A 13,306-nucleotide genomic window follows, 5' to 3' on the forward strand; every position below is an offset into this window, starting at 1 on the left:
ATTCTTTTCTAAATGCCAACTCTACTATCAGCTTTAAAAGAAAAGGCTCCAAAAGGTTATCAAAAGTTCCACTTGACCATGATCTGCATTTGCTGACCCAACGAGTTTACTTTCTATGAAAATTGCTTCACATTTAGGCTGACAGAGTAACAGTGTGAACACAGGAACAAGAAGAATAATCCAAGCACTTTAGTCTTTAAAATCATAATACTATTTATTAAGAAAGATAGAGGTCAAGGGTTCGACATGCACTCGAACTGACCGAGTGTACATCTGCTCAACGTTACAAGCCTTGTAAACATTCAGAAGTGACATTGCCATAACAGGAACTATAAAGAAGCGACAAAAGATGCCAGCTTATATTTGCAGTACATCAACAAGCAATGTAATCATGTGGTCATGTTCATAACTTCATATCAACAAAAGCATACATAAACGATAATGGGAAAGGTACATATATGAAGCTAGACCATAATGCAGAGACAAGAACCACAGGTACCTGTCTCAAGTAGCATAATGTCAATTACCAATTGATGCTAGCATGGACAGGATAATAGTGGTTGCAGTATGATCCTAAGATGGTCCAGTCGCAAAGTAAAAAGAAAAAAGAAATTTTCTCTAACACAAAACACGAACAAATTTAGATGTAGCGAGATTTTCAGATTAAAAACGTACGAAACATTTCCTAATGTGTTTAAAGTTATTTGAGCCAAGCAGTTAATGTAACATGCTTTGTGAAATTTATCAATATATCTTCTAGAACTCAAGCAAGTCAATGAAAAACCAAGGGAAATTTATTTTATTTCAAAATACATCACTATCTGATCTTAAATTAGCTCTAAATGTCATGTGCACAAAATTGAAACATATCAAATATTAGCACGTGGAGTACCATTGGATTATCACAAAAGACAATGCTGCGAACATGGAATTTGGGTAGTCCTTTAGCATCAGTTAATAAAAAAAATGCTTTGGTCGGGCTCAACGAATTTCTAATGTCACCAAATCATGCTAGAAGTTATAAATTGGACGGTCAGTTTGCATCAAAGAATCAAAATGTTTTTTCTTTGTTCTGGCTTAGTAAATTTCTGACAGTACACCGACAACAAAGGGAATGGCTATAGGCAAATGACATGATTAATATCACCAAAAACTTACAGACATCTCACAAGCAATTTGCATGCAAGAGCCAAGACTTAATGTAGAGAATAATAGTGGGAGCCAACGGCTTACTGTGATTTGTTATCTCCTTCTATTTCACGTGAGGGGGAGCTTCCATGTGATAGGTGTTAAATATAACTGAATTTAACACATTTGCTTATCAGCTTAGGCTTGTGAGTGCAATGGTTGGTGTATGTAGCTAAATAACTAAAACTGGTTTGAACAGTCTACAGTGACTAACTTTGACACTTGTTAAATGTGTATGTTTTTTTACAAACCCTGACACTTGTTTTTCTACTAGAAAATGGGCAGTCAGGCAGTGAAACCGCTTCGGGTATTTCTGATGATAATGTGGATTTGGAGACGTCATCTAGTATGCCAGAGAGGACAGCAACCCTTCTTGATCTGTATTCTGGCTGTGGGGGCATGTCCACTGGTCTTTGCTTGGGTGCAGCTCTTTCTGGCTTGAAACTTGAAACTGTAATCTTCTACCTAGTTATCTGTTGGATAGAATATGTTCATGATCTCAGCACTAATTCTGCTGTTCTGGCTATGATTGCAGCGATGGGCTGTTGACCTTAACAGTTTTGCGTGCCAAAGTTTAAAGTACAATCATCCACAGACTGAGGTATGAATAGTAAACTGCATCTTGGATTCCATCTGTTCTGTCCAGCTGCTCTCACAATGTTCCTTTGGATCTTTGAATGTAGGTGCGAAATGAGAAAGCTGATGAGTTTCTTGCTCTCCTTAAGGAATGGGCAGTCCTATGTGAGAAATATGTCCATCAAGACGTGGATTTGAATTTAGCAGGTTCAGAGGATCAAGAGGATGAAGGCAGCCCTCTTGACAAGGACGAATTTGTTGTAGAGAAGCTTATTGGGATATGCTATGGTGGCAGTGGAAGGAAAAACGGCATCTATTTTAAGGTACTTAAGCGTTATCTGTTCATCTGTACTTGATTCCAAGAAAAGAAGTTCAATTACTATGGCAATATACAAAAAAACTAAGCTTTTCAAGCAATGGATATTTCTGTGTATTTTGTTGTAATGCTAGATTTCTGCAGGTCCAGTGGGAAGGATATGGTCCTGAAGAGGATACATGGGAGCCGATTGATAACCTGAGGTTAGTATTTGGTATGTCATCTGCTTGTTGCCTTGTACATCTATTTGCACTCTAATCCTTGTTCCACAAACCAGTGACTGCCCACTGAAAATTAGAGAATTTGTACGAGAAGGGCACAGAAGAAAAATTCTCCCGCTGCCTGTGAGTATTTAGTTGGGTGTGTTTTTTTTTTAAACAAAGGCAGGAGCTCTGCCGCTCAATTAAGACAGAAAGAATTTATGTACAAGAGGGCTAGCCAACGGGATGTCCAAAAAGCGCACCCGATAGGCTAACCAACCCACACGACGCAGCTGAGCACTAACACGGCACACTACCATGGGTCATCGTTGCCGAGCATGGCCGAAGACGCCCGCAGCTCCGACTTCTCATGGCAGCCCACACACAAGCCACCCACAACGAGCCCGAAGCAAGCGGCCGCCACCGGTCATCGTTGCCAAGCTCAAGCACCCCGCAAAGAGCAGCTCCGACTTCCAATCACAGCCACACGCCTCGCCTCCAGCGCTTGCCGACCCCTAGCAGACCCCAGCCAACGATGAAGGTGGGGGCTCGCCGCATGTCATCGTTGCCGAGCCACGTCCCTGACAGCAGCAGCTTTGACTTCTCGCAGCAAGACCCGCCTCCACGCGTCATCGAGGCGCCAAGAATCGAAGAACAATCACCGAGGAGACATCGAGGCCACGACGAAATCCAAACGCGACGCCTTCAGGAAAGGTAGCAACGCCGATGGCGCCACCGTCGCACGTCCAAAGTGGACCGGGCTTTCACCCTTGGATGATAGTGCTAGAGGGGATACACGACGCCCCCAACAGGGAAAGCGGCACCCCACAGGTGTCGCCGTCGCTAGGCTTTCACCTAAGGAGTCCTCAAGCACGAACGTCGGGCCAAGAAGCAAGGCCCCTTGCCAACCATCACTGCCATCACTGTTGTCCTGCCGCTCCACAGTTACCCCTTCAGAGGGGCCTCGACGCGCCGGCTACACGCAGCAGCCGCACAGCTGCGTCGGCCGTCACCCCCCTCCGCCCGGGCAACGCAGAGCCAGACCTGACTCCGCTGCTCGCGAAACACCGCCGCACGACCAATGCCTCAGCCGGCCGCCGTCGCCGGCACTTGGCACGTGCTGCCGACGCTGCACGTGCCCCACCCCCGTGGGCGCCGCCCCCTGCCCAGAGGCGTCAGAACTGGCAAAAGAGCACCGGTGCCGACACCCCTTGCTGTCGCCGCCGCCTCCTCCTTGGCCAGCCACCGCCCTCCCCGGCCCTTCGAGAGAGCCGGATCCAGGAGCCGGAGCTCCAAATCCGGCCGCATGGACACCGGATCCAGCCGCCCAGGACTGAATCCAGCGAACCTGGCCAATGCCGCCGCCGCCGCCAAGCCTGGAGGAAGGGACGGGCGAGAGAGAATGGGATCCGCCGCCGTCCCCATGCGCCAGCCGGACACCAGCTAGCGCCGCCACTAGCCGCGGCGGACGCCCCCGCCGGGCTCCACACAGCCCGAGTGGGAGGAGAGCCGCCGTCTCGCTGCCACCTGCGCCACCGAATCGCGAGGAGAGGGGGAGCCCCGCCACCGCCATGCCGGCGAGCCACGTGGCCATGCCGGCGGCCTAGCTCCGACGGCGGCGTGGCAGGGGGAGGGGAGGGAAGGGGCGGCTGCTAGGGTTTGGGAGGGCGCGGCCGCTCGTGTCGCCCGCGTGGGGGAGCGAACGCGGGGGCGAGTTCTCCTGTGTTACTCTAGGGTGTGGTTTTCCTCCTTGTTTGTTTAGCTCCCCATTTTTTTGGGTGATATCTAACCAATCTATTCTTTCAAAAAGGGTGATGTTGATGTCATTTGTGGAGACCCACCATGTCAAGGTATCAGTGGGTTTAATCGGTTCAGAAACCGTGATGAGCCACTTAAAGATGAGAAAAACAAGCAAATAGTGACTTTCATGGATATTGTGGCGTACTTGAAGCCCAAGTATGTTCTCATGGAAAATATTGTGGACATACTGAAATTTGCTGATGGCTACCTAGGAAAATATGCTTTGAGCTGCCTAGTTGCTATGAAGTACCAAGCACGCCTTGGAATGATGGTAGCAGGCTGCTATGGTCTGCCACAGTTCAGGATGCGTGTGTTCCTCTGGGGTGCTCTTTCTTTGATGGTCTGTTTTGTACCTTGTTGTTTTATATGCTTTGCTAGATTTATGTTGCATTGTTGACTGCAGGCTAATTAGGTGTATTTGACAATTTAGGTGCTCCCTAAGTATCCTCTGCCTACATATGACGTTGTAGTACGTGGAGGAGCCCCTAATGCCTTTTCGGTAAGTGCACTCACTACTTTGAAATCCTTTGCAATGTGTAAAATTTATTGACCAACTGAATTTGTTTGCAGCAATGTATGGTTGCATATGATGAGACAAAAAAACCATCCCTGAAGAAAGCATTGCTTCTTGGTGATGCAATTTCAGATTTACCAAAGGCAAGTGTTTTGTCAAGTTCATACATTTCTCAATGTGCACGCAATCTTACTCTTCTCTGCAGGTTGAAAACTATCAACCTAACGATGTAATGGAGTATGGTGGTTCCCCCAAGACAGAATTCCAACGCTACATTCGACTTGGTCATAAAGGTAAAAGGCCCTAGTGAACTTTAGTGGTTGAGCTTCTCCATGAATTTTAGAAGAACCACCTTTTTTTATTGGTCCTTGCTACTACCTGCAGCAAATTCACTCTATTTTATTCTTTAGACATGTTGGATTGGTCCTTTGGTGAGGAGGCTGGTCCAGATGAAGGCAAGCTCTTGGATCACCAGCCCTTAGGGCTTAACAACGATGATTATGAGCGGGTTCAGCAAATTCCTGTCAAGAAGGTTGGTGGCTTGATAGCAGTTGTGCCTTCCTTTGTTGTTTCTCCTTCTGAAACAATCATCACTCTTTCCTATGATAGGGAGCCAACTTCCGTGACCTAAAGGGTGTCAAGGTTGGAGCAAACAATATTGTTGAGTGGGATCCAGAAATCAAGCGTGTGAAACTTTCATCTGGAAAACCACTGGTATGTGTTATTTTGTTCTGTTGTTTCCATAACAGCGCAACATTTATGTTACATATTCAGATTCATAACTATAGAAAATGATAGTGAGTGCTAACTGCCACGCTGAGCTTGTCAGGTATGGTTGACGACTGGTTTGGGAAACAAAGGCAGCCGAAAACACGTAGGTGAGCATAGCTCGGTGGGGCGCCAAGAAGAAGTTCGTGGGGGGTGGATCAGCCACTTATGCGACAAGGGCGTCGATTGATCAAATGTGTGGCAGTCAAAAGTGCCTCGACCCAGTATGATGGGGGCAGGCCAGCGTGAAGAAACAGGCTGCGGACGCAGTCATTGAGGGTGCGGATGATGCGTTCGGCCTTGCCGTTCTGGGAAGATGTATAGGGACAAGAGAGGCGTAGGACAATGCCGTGTTTTTCACAGTGGTTGCGTAAGGCATGGTTATCGAATTCCCTGCCGTTGTTAGTCTGAAATGCAAGAAGAGGAAGACTGAACTGGGTCTGAACATAGGTGTGGAAGACCACTAGACAGTGAAAAACATCAGATTTTGCATGCAGTGGGAAGGTCCAAATGTAATGTGTGTAATCATCAATCAATACCAAGTAGTATTTGAATCCAGAAAAGCTAGAAATAGGTGATGTCCAAACATCAACGTGCACAATTTGGAAAGGAACATAGCTGACTGAAGAAGATGAAGTAAAAGGCAGCCTAACATGCTTGCCAAGCTGACAGCTATCACAGATAGACGCCAGTTTACTAGGAACAAATTCTAGATAACTCAAGGTGTGCTGGAGGGTGCGACGTCCTGGATGACCAAGCCGTTGATGCCACAAATCGACGGTGGGTGCCAAGGTGACGAGTGCCTCTGTGGACGAAGGATGCAGAGGCAAAGGGTAAAGGTCGCCATGGCTATTACATCGGAGGAGCACCATTTGTGTTGGAAGATCCTTGATAGAAAAACCAAAAGGGTCAAATTCAACACTAACATTGTTGTCCCTAGTAAGGCTATGAACAGAAATGAGATTTTTGACAAGAGAGGGTGACACAAGAACGTCATTGAGTTTGAGTGGAGATTGAGAGGTGGGGATGACCGTGGAGGCACGATGAGTGACGGCATGGTCGTGCCATTGTCGACGGTGATGGGCGGAGAGTTGAGAACAGGTTGGGGGGAAGGGAAATTACTAGCATTTGATGACATGTGAGACGAGGCACCTGTGTTGAGGAACCACTCGGCGGTGTGAGGCCCCGTCGGAGGAACGTTCGCTGTGGCCAGAGCAGCGAGGAGGGCCTGATGGTTCTAGACGTCCTGCATTGGCGAGGAGGCATTATAGGCGTCGGGATCTGGTGGCACCTGACCGGTGAAGTAGGCCTAATGAGAAGGCGTGCCTGGACATGGACCGAGTACACCAATGCCAGGTGCTCGGAACGGCATCTGCCACGCCTAGACCATGCTGGTCCAGGGGTTTATGCCTGGTGTCCAAGCCAATGGACCACAGGGAGCGAAGGAGTTGCCACCTTGGTGCTGCTGGTTGTAGCCACGGTCACGACCATGGCCATAGCCGCGCCCACGGCCGCCCTTGGTGTTGTAGCGAGGGGCCGATGCACTAGTGATGGGCGGTGGCAGCTGAGCACTGCTGGATCCGCCGTCGGAAGGAGTAGGTGGCCTAGAGCCGGTGGCGAGCAGGGCGTGCTGGGCAGAGGTCTTGGCATGCTCCTTGTCATACTGTTCCTCCAGGAGAAGGTTGAAAGCTCTAGTTTGGTTTTGGTTAATTGATGAAACCCTAAGTGCTAATCTAGTTTATCAAGATGATTATGAGATAGGTAGCACTACTCCAAGTGATGAAGCAATGGCGAAGATCATGACAATGGTGATGGCATGGTGATGGTCAAATGCTCAAACTTGGAAAAGAAGAAAGAGAAAAACAAAAGGCTCAAGGCAAAGGTATAAAATGTAGGAGCCATTTTGTTTTAGTGATCAAGACACTTAGTGAGTGTGATCACATTTAGGATAGATAGCCGTACTATTAAGAGGAGTGAAACTCGTATCAGAATACGGTTATCAAAGTGCCACTAGATGCTCTAACTTATTGCATATGCATTTAGGATCTAGTGGAGTGCTAACACCCTTGATAATATTTGTGAAAATATGCTAACACATGTGCACAAGGTGTTTGCAGGGTTGAGATGGGTTTGGGTCCCTCTCTCCCTCCCGCCGAGCAAGCTCGGCGGGATTCGGCGCTTTCAGGAAAATGAAATGCCTATTTTCTATTGCGCCGGATGCAAAATTCTTGGTGGTTGGCACATTTGAGCAAGGGTGAAGAAGTTAGAGTTGAAATGGAGTTGGTCGAAATGATGCTGGCGTCGGTCTACTGACCGGACGCTGGGTCACTCAGCGACCGGACGCTGAAAGGCTGTGTTCGGTCGAGCTGGTAGAGAGGTCGCCAGTTTCGGTGTTGCACCGGATGCTGGACCTGAGATGCACCGGACGCTGGTTTCTGCGTCCGGTCAAACTAACGGGTCTGCACAGTGGCTAAGGGTTGAGCACCGAACGCTGGCTGTGTCCGGTCAAGGTGGACCGGACGCGTCTGGTCAGAAAAATATGCCTCGGGGAGCTTACTGGAAATGACCGGACGCTGGGGCTTCAGCGTCCGGTCAGTTTTGACCGGAGCGTCCGGTCAGCTTCGTAGCCGTTGAAATCTGACGAACAGCGTTTGAAGCTGGTGACGCGTGGCGTCCATCGGGTGACCGGACACTGAGGGCCATCGTCCGGTCAGTATGACCAGAGCGTCCGGTCACAGCGCATTTTGCCCAGTGAAGGGGTATAACGGCTCTATTTGATGGGGGCTCTATTTATAGCCCCATGGCCGGCTCAAGGGACAACTCTTGCACATTTTCATTGACATAACAACCTTGTGAGCTTAGCCAAAGTCCTCCCACTCATCTCCATCATTGATCCATCATCATTGTGAGATTGGGAGAGAATCCAAGTGCATTGCTTTAGTGATTGCATCTAGTGGCACTTGGTGTTCGTGTTTCGCTGTGGATTTCGCTTGTTTCTCTTGGTGGTTGCCACCACCTAGACGGTTGGAGCAGCGGTGAAGGATCGGCACGAGTTGGTGATTGTTCGTGGCCGCCTTCGGTGATTGTGAGGGGAGTTGTACCTTCCTCGGTGGAGCGCCGAAAGGTAACTCTAGTAAATTGCTAGTGTCATTGAGTTACCTCACTTGTGGGTTGGTTCTTGCGGTGTCCAATCGTGTGGACGAGGTTTGTGAAACACCTCTTAGCCGCCAAACCACCAAGTGTTGGTCGACACAACGGGGACGTAGCGTGTTGGCAAACACGTGAACCTCGTGAGAAAATCGATTGTCTCTTGTCTTTGGCATTCTCCCGGTGATTGGCTATATATTCATCTTGTGATTGGTTCATCCCCTACACGTCGGTAAAATCACCTTACTCACTTATTTACATTCTTGCAAACTAGTTGACACAAGCTCTTTAGTGTAATTAGAATTGAGAGCTTGCTTTATTATTTATATTCATCTAGTTGAGCTCTTTAGAGTAGCAAGGTTGAGAGCTCTTAGTGAGTAATTACATAGCAAGTTTGTGTGCCTAAGTAATTATTGCAACTAGAATTATTGGATAGGTGGCTTGCAACCCTTGTAGAGCTAGAGCAAGTTTGCATTACGCTATTTGTCATACTAATCAAATTGCTCTAGTTGATTTGTAGATTTTTAAATAGGCTATTCACCCCCCCTCTAGCCACATTAGGACCTTTCAAAGGTAGGATCTCACCGATATGAAGGTGTGCGGCGGTTGGTGCGAGGTGATCGCTAGGATCGCGTGGCGGTACTTGGAACTGAGCCCGCGCAGCATGTTCAGGACTTGGCTCGTCTCACGCACCGGCTGGCCGACATCGCAGAGAGCATCGGTGAGCTGCTTGAGGCACCCGGTGTACTGGGTGATGTCCATGTCGCCCTGCACCAGATTGTGGAACTCCGCCTCGAGGTACACGGCGCGATGCAGCTCGTTGTCACGAAATTGCTCGCGAATGGCCTGCCAGATGTGGTATGCCGTAGCCTTAGGTGCGCGGATAATGTTGTGCACGTCCTTGGCAATGGAGATATAGAGCCAGCTGACGATGCACTGGTCGACGACGATCCAGTTAGGGTCGTGGCGCTGCTCAAGGGTCAGCGGAGATGAGATGTGGGAGACAAGATTGAACTTGCCGAGGAAGGCGTCGAAGAAACAGCGCCACTCGTCATAGTTGGGATTGGCGAGTTCGAGAACGATAGGAACATGGGATTTTATGTTAACGGTTTGAAGGACGGCGACGGGAGGAGTAGAGATGGTGGAACTGGCGGCGCCGGTGTAGGACAGGCCATCGAGGGAGGAGTGGGAGGAGGAGTCGCTGTCGGAGCCATCGACATCGAAGAGAGGATTGAGGTCCATGAGGAGGGAGGAAGAAACGGAGGCAGCGGAGATGGGAAGTCACCGGCGAGCTGGCCGCGGCGGGGGCGGCGAGCGGTTGGATCAGGGATGAACCTAGTCAGCTGGCAGCGGAGATGGGAAGGCGCCGGCGAGCTGGCCGTGGCGGGTGCGGCGAGCGGTTGGATCAGGGATGAACCTGGTCAGCTGATACCATGTAGAAAATGATAGTGAGTGCCAACTACTATTCCATTGATCTCTCTTTGGTTTGTATGCATTACAACATGCGTTGCTCATTTGGCAACCACTAGTTTACATCGTGGGCGAGTGGATGCCCGTGCCATGTGCGTGGCCATGCGCTGGTCATCGTGTTCCATCTTCGGTCAGCAACAACGGTCGGCGTGGCGACTCTGGCGGTGTCCCTCAACAATAACTGATGAGATGCTTCAACTACTATAAGATTCATAGTTAAGACATGCTAAGATTTTGCACAAATCTTTGTTATCTAGGTTCCTGACTATGCAATGTCATTCATCAAGGGCAAATCACTCAAGTAAGTTGCAAAATGGTCCTTTTAAAAAAAAAGTAGGTTATTGGTTACTTGTCCTTACATATGATGTTGTAGGCCATTTGGGCGCCTGTGGTGGGACGAGACAGTTCCTACAGTTGTAACCAGAGCAAAGCCTCACAACTAGGTCAGCTTCAGTACAAACTACCCCTTTATGCTAATCCCTGCAATTGTATTTAATGTTAGTGTTGTCCACATATGATCCTGATTGAACATGTTGTCCACAGGCTATATTGCATTCGACTCAAGCAAGAGTCCTGACTGTTCGGGAGAACGCAAGGTTACAGGGCTTCCCTGATTACTACAGATTGTTTGGCCCGATCAAGGAGAAGTAAGTTCCTTTTGCCTGTACCTGATCTAGTCACTCTTGAAAGTTGTCAGCAGTAAACTATTGATCAGTTAGTTACAGCTCTTGAAATCAGAAGCAGAATCATGCTGCATTGTAATCCTTGCCTCTGAACATGTGTACTTTTTCAGATGGCGATAGGTATATTCAAGTCGGGAACGCAGTAGCTGTCCCTGTTGCCCAGGCACTGGGTTACTGTCTAGGGCAAGCCTGCCTGGGTGAATCTGAGGGGAGTCACCCTCTGTACCAGCTGCCTCCAAGTTTCACCACTTTGGGGCAAACCACGGTACAGGCGAGGGCCTCTTCTGTTGGCACTCCTGTAGGCCGAATTTTTTACTATTAGGCCCTTTTTTTTTAAAGTTTCTCACAAATAGACCCCTGACGGAAAGAATTCAGGAAATGGACCCTTGGCTCGACGCCAGAGTGACTGGCACCGAGCTCGGCGCCACCGTCACTGGCGTCGAGCTCCTGGGCATGGGGCAATGGCCTGCCAGGGGGCTCGGCGCCAGAGTAACTGGCACCGAGCTCAGAAATATCTACCGGCCCGCGCCTCTTTCTCTTCCTTTCTCGCCCAAGCCTCCCCTGCCCGCGCCGTCGCCGCCCGCGCTTGCCCGCTCCACCGCTGCGCCCACGCCCGCCACCACGCCCGCCACGCCGCGCCCGCGCCGCGCCGTGCCGCCGCCGCCGCTCCCGTGCCCTCACCGCGCCGCGCCGTCGTAGCTGCTCCGGCGGCTGAGCCTGCACCCTCGCCGCGCCGCGCCGCCACTGCTGCTCCCTCGCCCAAGCCCGCACCGTGCCGCCATGCCCTCGCGCCGTTGCCCGTGGTTGGCGGCAGCGCCGCGCCGCCATGCCCTCCACCGCTGTCCTCGCCTTAGCCTCGCCTTGGTCTCCACCGGTGGCCTCGGCCTCGCCCCGCCTTGCCGCTGTCCACCGCCGGCGTGCCTCCCGCGCCCGTCGAGCCGGATTCGCCGCGCGGAGCGCCGGGCACCCCGCGCCCGCCGCGCGCCACCTCTGTCGTCGGTCGCGCCACCATGGGCCCGGATCTTCGCCTTGACCTACGCCCGTCGTCCGCCGACCCGAAAGGTAAAAATTATGAATATGCAATGTACCTATTTAGTTGGTGTTTGTTATTTACTAGTTACTGTGATGACTCAGTTAGTTGATTTAGTGAGATATATATGTAGATAGATAGAAACATAGATACATTGGTAAATAGATATAGTTAGATAGCTACTTAGATATGTAGTTATATTTGTAGTTAACTACATATGATCTAGCTATTTAGTGAGTACACTATAAATATATACGTAGTTATTATCTTGATTACTTAGTTTGTAGTTAGAAAGTACTTGTTAGGTACTATATATCGTCTAATTTGGACTAAAGGACATGTGTTTCGTTACGTTTTTGAAATAGATGGACAACCTAGTGACCATATATCATGGAGGCACGGTTGAAAGCGATCGCTATGGATATGTTGAGTTTCTTGACATGCAAAGCGTGCCTGTGCTATTCAATGATAGGCCTTCATTTAGTGAGATGGTTGCAAGGGCTCGGGAGGAGCTGCATTGCTTTGGAGATGATGACATTGCAGTTGATGGTGTACTGCACCTAGGTTGTCCTCCGAACATCTTCAGGCGAATGATCTCAATTGGTTGTGCGGATCAGTGGGAGAACTATGTGAGATCGGCTATGAAGAGCCAGCTGCAATGTTTGGACGTGGTTGTGCGTCGGTGTTAGTTGATCCAATCCCTCATGGGTTTACCCCTAGCAATGGATCATCAGGCACACATCGACCCTCCGTTCTGGAACCTTACCTGCATGTGCAGATTGCGCCTACGGTTCCTGATGCTCAATCTGCCCCCAATGCGGTATTTGGAGATGGTTGTCATACTCATGTTTTCATGGCAGATCCTCCTTATGAGATCCCTTTGACACAGAATCATCCGAGTAAGTGTCTTAACCGCATGGTTTTTGGGAGCTTACCCTGTTCCTTACATCTATTTCTTTCATTCTTTCCTCATTTCTGTAATGATGTTGCAGGAGACATTCCTGAGAATATGGATGTGCCCCATGTTGCTGCGCAAGTGCACTTTAGGAGATGGATTCTGTGGCTCCAATAGTGTTGAAATTATGCATGATTCGGAGCCATATGAGATGGCTAGGGCTCTTGATTCTGATGATGATCGTCCTGTTGGAGAGCTGACTAGAGAGTGATGTTGAGATGATGAGGCGTATCTTTCCCGACCGCCGTGATCCTAGAGTTCATGAGTTCAGTGATCTTGCTCATTCCGATCAGGCGTTTGTAGAAGGACGTGATGATGAGCTCCTAGAAGCTCCTGAGGCCGGTCCTAACATGGTAATTGAGGAGGGGAGGGTGTTCAATGACCTCCCTGCTTTGAAGAGGTGGTTGCAGGCTTTTGCAGTGATACGAAAGAGGCCTTACAGGGTATTGCATTCATATGTGGAGCGCCGTTACACAGTTGTGTGTGACAAGGAACGCTGCCCATGGAGGGTTTGTGCAAGGAAGCAACAGGTGACCGGAAAATGGAAGATCACAAAAGTTGTCGGGCCACACAATTGTGCTGACCATGAGCTGACACTGAGGCATCGGCAGTTGACATCTACCCTCATTGCCAAGCGGTTGATGGGAATTTTGCAGGGA

General features: G+C 49.5%; 1 pseudogene; it reads left to right on the top strand.

Annotated features, from left to right (window-relative positions):
• Window positions 1-1,565: 1,565 nt before the first annotated feature.
• Window positions 1,566-11,361, top strand: LOC136462283 (DNA (cytosine-5)-methyltransferase 1-like; annotated as a pseudogene).
• Window positions 11,362-13,306: the final 1,945 nt, after the last annotated feature.

This window comes from Miscanthus floridulus, chromosome 7 (genome assembly GCF_019320115.1).
Source record: "Miscanthus floridulus cultivar M001 chromosome 7, ASM1932011v1, whole genome shotgun sequence".
NCBI lineage: Eukaryota > Viridiplantae > Streptophyta > Magnoliopsida > Poales > Poaceae > Miscanthus > Miscanthus floridulus.